This window comes from Pelmatolapia mariae, linkage group LG17 (assembly GCF_036321145.2).
Source record: "Pelmatolapia mariae isolate MD_Pm_ZW linkage group LG17, Pm_UMD_F_2, whole genome shotgun sequence".
NCBI lineage: Eukaryota > Metazoa > Chordata > Actinopteri > Cichliformes > Cichlidae > Pelmatolapia > Pelmatolapia mariae.
In genome coordinates this window covers 15,695,345-15,708,526 of record NC_086242.1, presented here as the reverse complement: position 1 = coordinate 15,708,526, position 13,182 = coordinate 15,695,345, and the positions used below count along the sequence as shown (strand labels likewise).

The following is a 13,182-nucleotide window of genomic DNA, read 5'->3' as shown; positions in this document are numbered from 1 at the left end:
TTCCAACCTGTAATGGTACAAGCAGAGCAGATGATAATCGAGATTCATTACAAAAATGTGAAAATATGTTTCTCTAAACCATCAGTATGGGCAATATGACCCTTTCTGTTTCAAACTAGCTTTTAGCCCTCCTAAAAGCAATTCATCAGATAATAGTGACAATTTTGGCCACACACTAATTAGCTTGATAATTGGAAGCACAGGTATCAGGCACTTATATTTTTCATAATCACTGCATGAATAACATCTACCCATTAGACACCTGCCTCATTATAGAGAAAAAAAAAAACAAAAGGTCCCTGAGAGGCAAAAACCTAATGCACATCAGTGATTGATGAATAATAAGATATGTAAAAATAAATCGAGGTAGGATATGAAATGAGGATATCATGATGGCAGATCGCCCTGTGCCAGACTGGCGACCTGTCCAGGATGCACCCTGCCTCTCCCCCCTGTGATAGCTCAAAAGACGCTCCAACTCCACCATGGCTTTAGTCAATTAGTGGAAAGAAGAAGATGGCTGGATGGACAGATGGATGACGACATGGTCATGATAATAGAAATGTTCACATATAGGACTGTTTGTTTAATAAGCAAATCATTTTTAATGCACATGTAAACAAAGGATAAATAACTTTCATAAATTATTCATTTTAAATCAATGTCTAGTACAACATAATTTTACTTCAGTCAAGAGTCAAACTCACTCTGAAACCCCTTTATGTCAACTGATCTCAGTGCCTGCTAGCTTCAGTGTATATCTCAACACACCTTTGAACATCCTAGTGGTAAAATAGAACATGCTATGTAGCCCACATAATTTAGCTCATCTTTGCTGCTGCTTCTGCAAGCTGCTTTGCAACCCACTTACAATACAATTTCTCACTTAATGTCATGTCTGTTGTCACTGATACTTGTTCTATTTTATCTTTGGGATCTTTGTGTATGCACATGTCAGGGGGAGGGGAGGCCTCAGGATAAAACCATACCTCTAAATCTTAATTGCCGCAGATGATTGATAGCCATTTTTATGCCACTGTTGTGGTCCCAACTGGACAGAATTTGGTTAAACATGCAACAACAAACCTGTAATGTTTTCTTTGCTATTTTTTTTTAAAACCATGTACATATAAAATTTTATTTATTTATTAATCCCCAGTGATTAAAGCTTACTAGGTGTTAACACTTTGATGGATACACTTTCAAACTAATACTGTAATGCCTAATGACTAGTTTGGGGCTTGAATTACTGTCCTTTCATGTCTTCTTCATGTGTTTCTAAACCCATATATTAGCTATTGATGATTGTTTTAAAATTACTATTCCTTTAAACCAAGGCAGCGTTACTGCATACATTCTTAAAAAGAGCGAGGAACTGTGTGATTATACACTACACACATCATGTTACCAAGAGTTCAATGAAAACTTTAAAAGGAATTATTGACAAAATTTGAGCTAGCATTTTAACTTCAAAGACATTTTCCAACTTGCATTTAAAAATTCTTTTCATACAGCACTATAAACTTCTTTGGATTCCCAAGTGACCCACTAGTTCTCCCTTTTAATCTTAAACACTCATCAGTGTTGTAGACCTTGCTTTGATTTTAAAAGCACTGCTCAGTTCTGCGCATACTGTACTAGAGTCTTTTGAAATTATGAGTGATGTGTCTTAAGGTGGATCAAAATTCTTTGAGTCATTTCAGTTGCTTTGTTGCAGATTTTATGGCACTTGGTGACCTGTTTAGTGTTTTTATGCAAACACCTTAACGTACTCAAACTTTGTTCAGCCTCTGAACTGAGGGTTCAGATATTACTGGTACTCTTTTGCTGTTATTTAAAAACCAACCTTAATGTTACCCAATACGTTTCTTGACATTGCAGTAAATATAAATCAAAGCATATTTGACTAAAAACTGCTAGATAAAACACCAACACATTCCCCTGTCCATACAACACCTTGAATTTAATTACACAAGACAGAAAATCAAACCGTTTGTTCTTCGGGGATAAATGCCAAATCTAAAAAGTGTAGACAAACTGGAAAATCTGTCTCACTCATTTGTTTAAGAACACACACCTGCAATCCTCTATCACAGGGGTAGGCAACCTTTCTGATATCGAGTGCCATCTAAAATTTCCTCAGAAGTCAGTGTGCCATATGATTGCATTAGCAATAAATTTAATAACGCTCTATATTAACAGTTACACACTATATAGAACCACTTCATAGAATTATATTTGTTCGCAGATGTTGGCAGCTATCAGCGAATAGTTATCAGCTATTTTGAAACAACAAAAAGACACTTTTTATCCATAACAAGAACTTTGGTTGTAAGCTTCAGATAATTATTTAATAACAGCCAGACATTTTAAATGAGAATAAGAAAGAAAAGTATTTCTTTGCGCCCCCTTCCCCTGTTAATGCCCTAGCTGGCCCCCTGGCAACACTTTGCTAGACCCGCCCCTGCACAGTTACCAGCTGTCAGCTACTTAGAAAAGGATCCTGGTGTTATTTGTCTCTCGGAAACAGTTCATAACTTCCCTTCAACTAATTCATGTCACCTAAAAGGTAAACCTGTTTCTCCATCACCTGTTCAGCTCTGATGATTCAGTAAGGACATCTCCTGGTTTCATCTGCATGTTTCCCTCTCACCAGATAACCAAACTCCAGCAAACATCAGCTGATACAGAAATTAATATTAAATAAATTCTAACAACAGCTGATCAAGCTTAAACGTGCTGCTGTTGTTTAGCGCAACATCCGGCGGGCAAATTGGTTTGCCCGATGGCCAGTCTAGCTATGGTCGTGCCATCAGTTAACCCTTCGCGTGCCAGCTGTGGCACGCGTGCCTAGGGTTGCTGACCCCTGCTCTATCATATAAAGTAGTGTAGTTCTCTTCCAAATTTCCTGTCATTCAGCTTTCTTCAGTTTACATTTAAGCAGTCTTTACATCCAAGTTTTTTGCTTGAATACAGTTTAATGTAACAAAAGGTTAGTGACCAACCCGATCATTTCTCTGTGACGCTTCTCCAGCTTGAAAGCTGTCTTGTTCAAGACTTTGCCATTTTGGTCTAAGGTCTTTAACCGTTGAGCCCAGTGAGTAACTAGTGAACATTCACTTATCTGCTGTGCCAGAAATCCCTAATCATTGCATTAGGCATGGAGCTAAGCTTGTCTAATCCGCATAAAATGTTTAAGTCCACCGATTTACATTCAAAAACACTAACAATACAAATGGGACACACTTGTGACTTGCTTCAGCCAAGTGGATTAGAGAAGTAAAGTGGATCAGTATAGATGGTCATAGCACTGTTGAGACAGTTAACTCCCCTAGCTGCTCTTTGTCCACCTCTAGCTGCCATAAGCTATGTCCCCCACCTGAAATCTCTTCCACAACAGGGCGAAAGCTGGGCCCCTGCTAGAGTCAACTAAAAATGCACAAATCCTTTTTAAGCTCAATGTGGGCAGCCATGGTTTTCCAAAAGCAGACTTAGGGGTCCAGACTTGGTTTAAAAGCTTCACTTTATTCACAGGAAGCCATTAGGCACCCCTTCCAAGGAAACCCATTTATTTACTTTAGCTTTACTGTTGTGCTTTTAGCTGAAAACCTCATTAAACATCTTTATCTTAGCTCCTTAAGAAGAACTGAGGAACATTAATAAACCATTACTGAACAGAAGCAAGATGTTTTTGCTGTAGTGTGACTGGTAGACATACTGGCACTGCAGCCTGCTGAGCAGCAGTTCAATTGTCGTCACCTGGGGAGAGCAGCAGTGGCACTCTTAGCATAGCTATCAATCATGGAGCTTACCTGCAACTCTCAGTACTACAGTAGTCAGGTACCACTGCATCTGACAGAGCCCAATCAGAGCATGAGTGACACCTCCATTATTATCGAGACAGATGAATATTCAGATATTTTTCACTTATTCTATAAAGTTTTTTAAAGGATTAACATAATCAGTCACAGATGACGTAATAAAAAATAAGTTTGCTGTTTGTTGTAATTTGTAAACTTGTGCTCTGCAACTCAAAGAATTAAATGTGTGTCAGTGGATCCAGTAATCCTAAATTTGCCATTTTTGTTTAAAGTGTTTTTATTTAAAAAAAAGGTGACAAGTCAGTTGCTACCATGGGAAGACATGACTAAATGAGCTTCAGTATTGTTCTGTGTTCAGATGCTGGTATTCCTAGAGCTGGCTCACTAGAGCTGAAAATTGCGTATGCCCTCTGGGAAACAGAGAGGGCCAACCTCACTCTTCCACGTCTTATGTCCTCACTCTGTCTCTTCTGGTGGACTCCAGGCTAGCCAAATATAACAACAACAACAACAAAAAAGCCCTACAGTGAAGCCAGAAACACTTGCTGCATTTAACCCTAAGTTAAAGTTTCTGACTTAAAATTAATCAGAAAATAACTAATCACTTACACGATGGTTTTGCCAGAGACAGACAACAAATGTGAGCTTTCTGTTCACATGGCTTCAACCAAAAATATATAAAAGATTGCTTCCAAATGTCCCACCATTGTAGCTGAACTTAAACTGATGCATTTGACTGCTCCTAGTGTCCAGATTTCCAGCCCCCATCTCTGAGCACTGATCCCAAGCAAATCCCAGGGCACTTGCACCCTGCTTTCTGTGATTATATGCAATTTCATTGCAGGCCCTCTCCATGGGAGCGTGCAAGGTTAGGCCTTCGTTTACTTGCTGTTTGCACAGAAGCATGACTGGAATGTAAAAACCCCGCATTGCTACAGTCCAGCTCATCCACAGGGGTACAGATTTATTTAGCCCTATTGTCAGGGGTTATACAGTTTACTGAAAAAGCCAGTTTTCAAAAAGAAAAATCACTGCTTTTTTTGCTCATCTAAGCTCAAGGATTCTTTATTGTGGGCAAAATGAGCAGATGCCGTAAAAAAAAGAAAAAAAGAAACAAAAAACAAAGAGAAGTGTTATAAATACAGCTTTAGTAATAGGTAGTATGTGAGCAGGTTAAACGGGCTCTTATCTCTTTGGAATCAGATTTGAGGTTAAGCTAAGCAGGTTTAGTTGGGATTAAACATTTTTGTTCTTTGCCTTTTTGTAAACTAATCTTCAGTTGAGTTGTGATTCAGACAGGGATACTGACCAAGACGGGAGATACACAGAGACACAGAAATGCATACAAATATTTTTTGGGGAAAAAAAGTCCAGCAGGAAATGAAAACTGTTCTGATAACCATCAAAACAACACAGCATCCCAGTGTTCTGATGAGACATGGCTACCAAACGATCCAAATCTTGAGCTGGAGTGTAATTACAAATTTGCATTCATTTCCTCAGGCCCTTTCCACTGTCTCAGGGGTATCAGACTGTGAGTTATAGATCTTGACAGATGCCTGTAGAGATTCAGAGTAAATATTTATACTGTGAATGATCAAAGCTATTTGCTAATCCATTTTCTGTGATTTATTGGATATTGGATCTCTGTGGTAATCCTGATAGGTAATACCATGGCAAAATCTTCCTGGATGTTGTCATGGAAAGAGACCCAGCAGATTTCTCAACAGAAAGCACCCTGTCAAAACAACTCACTATTTTCAAAAGAACAGTGGTTATACTTAACGGGTGAGTGCAGGCAAACTCTTGAGAAAGTACTCTTTGGCTCCTTTCCAGTGTTATTCTTGAAGTCTCTCCCCAGATGTCATGACCATGGCTAATGGATGGCATCACCCGCGAAACTGAGAGACAAACTTTCTTCTGACCAACACAAATTCAGTACAATACCTGTATCTGCTTGTCAGACTCAGGCTCTGCCTTAAGCCGTGTCCCCTCTGGAAGTGATTTGCTCATTGTATATTGCTTTGTCACTGATGGTTGGGTGCTGGTAGCCATTCCAGACTCTAGTCCAACACTTTCTTTCATGGAAACATCATTGGAAATATACTATTTAAGGCATAAATAGAGTTCTTCAACTCTTAACCATTTTTTTTGCAATTTTTAAATTTCCTCTTGAATGATATTCCAAAGCTCTCTGTTGCTGTTGGCTGCCTTTCATTCTGCTCTCTGTCAGTATGATCCCACACTCCTTCAATAAAGTTAAGGTCTGGGTTGCGGGAAGGCCAGTTCATGATTGATGGTGTTCCACTGTGTGATTGTGTGTTTTTCTATTCAGGTATGCTTTTACTGCCGTTGGCAGTGTGTTTGGGATCATTGTCATGCTGAAAATGAAGCCACTGCCAATCAGATGCTTTCCAGATGGTACGGCATGATGGCTCTAAAAGTGACGGTACTTTTCTGCATTCATAATAACATAGATTTAGACAAGAACCCCAACATCACTGGCTGAAATGCAGCCCCAAACTATAACAGATGCCCCACCATGTTTAACAGCTTTTGTCCTCCACTTGTCTGGTTTTCTCAATTATTTTAAGGACAAACTACATGCCATTATGCCAAGATTTGAGAATGCCAAATAGAATTTTATGCCTTTTCATACTTTAACTTTGGTATTTCACATAGATTCAACTAAAGAAAAAAAAAACTACTAAAAACACTAAAAACACTAAAAAAAAGTGTTTTTACAACAGGCTACTAGTAATTAAGTAAGTGTTTAAAGATACAGTTGTTTGTAAGATTTTGTAAGAATGATTCTTTACTGTTGCTGTTGTCTGATATGTGTAGACTGATACCTTTGATACCTTGAGTTAGCTGTCTTTTCTCTGCTTGAATGATTCATAGGTCAGTGTTAAGTGGCTTAGATAGAAAAAAGTCCAAAAAGTTCAGAGTACAACAAAAACCTTTGAAACACCTTTAAAAAGCCTCGAGAACTATTATTCAAGGCCATTTTAATAAACTACTGCCTCCTTGGAAGCAAAATACAAAATAAAAGAGTGCTGGCTCAAGACTTTTGCACAGTACTATGTTTACTACCCAGTAATGTCAATCAGCGGTGTCCTGCACTGTCATTCAAAGTCGCTTTAATCTCTGAAAAAGAACAAAGCTGACCTTAGAATGTGCCCATTTGATGTCGCCGGCAGTTTCACTGGTCTCTGCTTGAATATCACTGACTTTCTGTGGTCTCTGGACGTCACATTGCTGCTAGACACTTCCTGTGTGACTGAGGCTTCACACTTAGGCTTTGAAAGGAAATACTGGGCATTACAGTATCTCAGAGAGTGGGGAGATAATTGAGCTACATTAGTGGATAACTTGGTGCTTATTTTTATATGGTCCCATTTGGCAGACATGCAAGCTGTACTCAGCTATATAAAATTTAAATGATAGAATTGTGCAGTGCATTAAAACGGAAACGTAACTTGAATAAGGCATTTAAACCCAGATTGCATTTTCAGCTATGTAAACCTGGCCAGTTACTGTAATATGTTGTAAATGTCAGATTCTTGGTTTTTTTGTAAAGACAGTGTTTACATCTATCAATTAAAATCACAAAAAGCATCAATGAGATCCAGAACCCACCCCTTGTGGTGCCAATAGCACATGCACTAAGTCCTGTGTTATAGAGGACTTATGTGTCTTATGATTACCTCAATACTTGACTGGTGCCTCCCATCTTGGGCAGCTCTGAAGAACTCTACACTAATGATATTGTTTTCAGAGCATGTGATATGTGAAAATGCATTAGGGTATTTCCCAGTTTCCCTATTCTGTATAAGGTTAATCTCTACAATAAAAGATAAAAGGGGGGATCTTAGAATCCCTCGCCATCTTGATCTTCACAAGAGATCATAAGATCCTTTTGAAGCTAAACATCACAACTTCCAGGGTCATAGCAGCATGTATCCTCTTTAACGTGATAAGATTATGATTCACTAATGGGAGTATTAAATCTTTATAAAAAAAAAATAGTAGTGGCTTCTTATTAAAAGTTAGACAATAGCATTCTGCATGAGAGGATGTAATTACTGGGACAACCTCTCTTTTGCAGGTGTGACACAGCCTCTCAAACCCAGACCTCTCTAGCAGTGCTTGTGTTAAGTGGACACGAAGCAAGGGGTACTAATGGAGGGTTAACAAGCAGGAAATGACATTCAAGCAGGTGGAAAAACAAGCTGTAATAATCTGCAAAAAGTCAACTACTCACAAATTCCCCGTGGAACCTGTAGGTGGCCATGTGTCACTGTGCACAAAGTGCTGGGAACGAGTTCAGAATGTACACAGGAGAATTTACTTGTCTTTCAATGCACATATTAGGAGAGCAAGAATACAGACATTGGTCACACTCCTCCCTGTCTTCTGTTTTACGGTCATCCAAGTTTAAATCAAGTGGCTGCAGCACTCCTGTTTGATGTGTCCTGATGAATTGTCGCGAGGCTTGACAGCGAAAGGCTCACAATTATTTTACTGTGACCTTTTGATGTGCACTTCATATAAATTATGTTCATACTGATTCAGTGCAAATTATCTTCAGCACTGCGGGAATGTCATTTTAAGGTGTCCTTTATTCTGCTACCCCACCCCCCTGCCTCTTCGGTGAATGCTCAAGAGATCTGTCCATAGATATTCCAGCTACGTTGCTATAGCAGCCTCGACGCCATCTGTGAAAAATGACAGCGTCACGTTTGACCTCTGCTGTTGTGTTCGGAAGTAACCTGACACGTTAAAGCCAAAATAAGAAGATCAATACATTTTGAAGCATGTTTTAGGCTTCTCCTGCGTGTATATTAAACCAGCCTCGAAGAACCGAGTGAACTTATTTTGAACAAATACAGGTCAATGGAAAGAGCTTTTACAGTTCTCGCTGCACATGACAGTTTCAAAGCCGTCCTGTCTGGAAAATATCACAAGCCTTCTGGGATTCAAAAACAGTGGAGCTCAGCCAGTAATGAACGAACAATGTCCTCAAGCAAGCTAGGAAGGTAAGGGGGATGAGTCAATTTTCTTCCTGTCATACAAAAGAGACCCTGCAACAGCTACGACTTGATAAACACCGTCACGCTACCTACTCAAACGCTCGCTATCTTGCCTCTCGCTTCACATTAAACATTTTATTTCATAGAAATAATTCACCCTCGACTGAGAAACCCCGCACCATGTATACTCTGCTGATTTGGTTTTAATTAGCAGATTTCCATATTTCTAATCATAATTGCTTCTCAAGAGTAGAGCTGTGAGCTTCTACCCCACCTAGTACAATTTCATTAGTCTGATTCTCAGTGGGGAATTTTAGGGACTTATTTTAGTGTAAGTAACATCAGATGTGTTTCCAATGTCAGCACAAATATCCTCTCTTATCCCCACCTAAAAATACCATCATCATTATCTTTCCTAAAAAATCCAGGGCAGGCGGAAAAACAAAAAAACAACAACAACAACAAAAAAAAAACAAAAAAACGGGGCTTGTAAGACATTACCTCTTTTGCTTTTTCCTTTTGGAAATTGTCCCAGGTGTTAGCTAATACATGACAAACATTTTTTTACCCGGCACCAAGGACATTTGCAGCAGCTCTCAAACAAGCTATAATCAACAGACAAACATATTAACCAACATCTGGCAGGCGAGCCATTTCTCTGGTGAGATGCTTCATAACACTGGCAGCCCACAACAGCCTGCGTGTTTGTGTGAGGCTAAAGCCATGGAAATAATAATGCAATAATGTAAAGAATAATGTACAATGATCACAATAGACATTATTCTTTCCACACTGTGCATGCAGAAATCCTTTGAGTTTGAAAAAGTGTATTGACATTGCCATTGCTTCTCCCATACAGAATATGCCCACTTTTCATTATCTAATCTGTGCCTCATGTGGGCAAAAATAGCACATCAATGAATGTTCTTGCACAATAAAGTGCATTCCTTTTACCACGGCTCCTCTCATGCAGACCTGCTGCAGCTGAAGCTATGACTCAGATTCAGATGTGATCCTAAGGAAAAGGAGTCACTGCTAAGCTTTGCTTAGGTAGGAGCACTGTCATGTATTTTATAAGTGGCAATGCTGTTTCTTTTCTTATTGTCGCTATTAGCTAAGAACATCTTCAGAGTTTGGTTTTTCCCATAAGGATGACAGAAGCAACATAGAAAAGCCTGTTTCCATTCTTAGATCACCTCTGGGACCCCCCAACCCCCGTCACTGATTCTTCATAGAATGCATGATAATGAACCAACCTGCTACTGTCTCCTGGTAATTTCTGGCTCATTACCGAGTTCACATAGAGCACGGACATGGATGCAATAATCATCTCACGCAGGTGAAGCACCGGGCCTTCTTTTCACAGGCATTGTTCAATTAAATCCTGCTCATGGGTGCCAGCATTGAAAAAGCAAATAGTGCCACATTTCCTATTATTGTAATTTTAAGGGTAGGTGTTGCAGACATAATTCAATTTTTATCTACTGAAGAGCTTGAGCTTGCACGACTATGAAGAATAAAAATAAAATATAAGACAGTGTCTGCTGTAAACAAATGGAAAGGTCACCTCCTATTAACTTGGTGCAATGTTGCCTCTGAATAATGAGACTGCGTTACGCAACTAAGCTCTCAGACTTTGTATGGTGAGTACTTCTGATTGTTCCATGGGGGTCAGCGTAGACTGACTTTAGACCTGACATTTTAATTCAGGCCAATGAGCAATTATAGCTAACTCTTTGACTGAAGTAAGCTGAGCTGGAAGAACATGAATCTGTTAATGTCAGTTTCCAAGTGTCACTCTCAAAAGGTTTGACCATTTCTCAAAGGGTGTCAAGCGCATAAGGTTTTATTGAGCCACTGAAAACAAATCCAAGAGAAGCTGTGTGATATTAAATAGACTCAGGCTGTAGTATTAGAGAAGATGACACTGCAGTTTTTCCCTATTAAATAGAAAAAGTTAACGTGCCTGAGTCATAAAAATGAAGCCACTGAAGAAGCGAATCAGCATTCTGTTTGAAAGCCACCATAGTTGGTTGGCTGCACAAAAACCTCTGATCCTATGGAGGTGTATGGCAAAACAGCTCTCTGACTTTACCTCTGTAAACACTTTGCTGCTAGGTTTGTGGGCTCAGTCAGTCATTTAAGTTCATGATGAATAAAAAAATAAGCCTTTTTGTAAATTTTGATCATACTGTGTTTCAAAATGGAGAATTATCTCTGGTATGAAAACACACACTTGTTGTCTAACAATTTATGATTGACAAGTGTGTGTAATGAGCATACAGTTTCACAAGTCACTCAGATCCTCACTGTCATATCTGTTTTTCTTTTTCTGCAACCGACAGTGCGAGGCTTCAAATTAGGACTTCAGAAAACAATGGATGATGTCATGATAACTACTGTTCTTAAAATTTTTTTAGACCAAAAAACACGAAAACTTAAAAATCTGTCAAAATAAATTGGACTTCTCTGAGAAGTTAAGCATTAATCAAGTATAACAGTCATTTATTTTAATTTGGCATCTTAATCAACCAATAATAATGTGTTTTTTAATTTTTTTCAGCTTTTTATGTAAAACACTAAATTAGAAAATTCATGAATAACAACATTAATTATGTTTTATTATTGTTTTAGCCTTGGAAATATCATTTCAATTAAAGAGCTTGTGCATACTCCTTGTGCACACCGTTACAGAAACCAAAAGAAGAATAGAAAAACAAGAAGCAGTCAAAGACGGCAAACCCAGCAAGGGAATGGTGCTGTATTTTTTATATTTTGTTATTTGCCCTCTTGAAACCCATTTTAATATACTTAATATACGTACATCATTTTGAGCAGAAATATTTTGTATCAATTTTTATATATGTGGATATAATACATGTCTAGCATCTATTCCATTATATAGTAAAAAAATATGCTTATTCAGGAAACTTGTACATATATTCAAATTGTTATGTATTTAAACATTTATAATCTGTTACTATATTGCACATGTGTCATAATAAGTCATAATAAAATAATAGGAGGTTAAAAGTAAAAGCTGACGTGAAATTTTAAATTCTTTCACTGTACTTTTGATATGTTGACAATACACAATGTTCCCTCTAAACGATCTCTGCGCACAGAAAAAGAAAAGTTGCGCACAAAAAAAAAAATCCGACACCGGTGTTTTAGCTAGCAAAGCCACGTTAATGACAACGTGTACAACCATTGGAGATGTGAGCAGGACAGACAGAACAATTGACGGAAAAAGTGAGGACTTTATACCAGTTTTTAAATTGTGTTAATAGGCCAAGTAAAACCAGAGTTATGATAAAAATATCTGCAATGTTTGGTTTTCTTCCTGAATGCTATCGTTGTTTATATTTACTGCGGGAAGAAACGGTAAAAACGGCGTTTTATAAGGAAAACGCTGGAAAGCACTCTCTGCCTGTGAGCAAAAACAAAACCAAAAAACCCCACCCTTCCCTATTGGTGGAAAAATGTACCATGTCGACCAATCAAAAAATGATATGGCAACATGGCATTTAGATGTTTAGGAAGGGGGAAGTTTTAGGAGTGACGGCGTGGTTTTGAGATGTGAGAGATTTGCAACGTTTAGCGCAAATCTTGTGTAGTTAGTGTGTAGTGTAGTCAATAGTTTTGTTGTGTGTGTCAGAACAATGAGGCGACTACTGAATGTTACAGGTGTTACAGGAGTGATACATCTCCTGTTGTCAGGCCTGCAGGTATCAGGCTGTTGTTCTCCTTTATCTCATAGTGGACAGAAATTGTTTTTTGGAGTGGCACAAATAATTTGTGTGGCATCAGACTTGATGCAGAACAGCTGATTGTTCTGTAAATAGTTTGAAATGTTTATTTAAAAAACCACCTTGGCTGCATTTTTAGGTACACAGCTGCAAAAACTTTGTTGTTTGCATAACTCAGTTACTTTTTGAAGAAGTAACTATATAATTAATTGCCCAACATTGGTCATTATATACTGTATTTTGCAGACAGAGAGTTACAGGACTCTTTCCCAGACCACAGACTCATACTCATAATACAAGTCAGAGCTTTATATAAAAAAGAAAAAAAAAGAAAGTTGTGTTTTCAAAATTGGAGTTATTTTTACTTCCAATAGTGTTAACATACTACACAGGTCATGAACAAGATTTTTTAAAATTTTCATTGTAAGTGGGCTAAAGCAGTTAATTAAAAATAGTCTAACATAAATGTAAATGCTGTAATTTGATTATTTTAATAAACCATGTAACTTAGATGGATTCGATGCCGGCGTGACCACAGTGCACACGTCTGCTGTTGCTCACAGTGGTCCAAGGGACCGC

General features: G+C 38.3%; 1 protein-coding gene across 2 annotated transcripts in view; it reads right to left on the bottom strand.

The window, feature by feature from the left end:
- Positions 1–13,182, bottom strand: part of chrm2a (cholinergic receptor, muscarinic 2a) — an 85,368-nt gene that overhangs the window by 8,561 nt on the left and 63,625 nt on the right. The window lies entirely within an intron of this gene.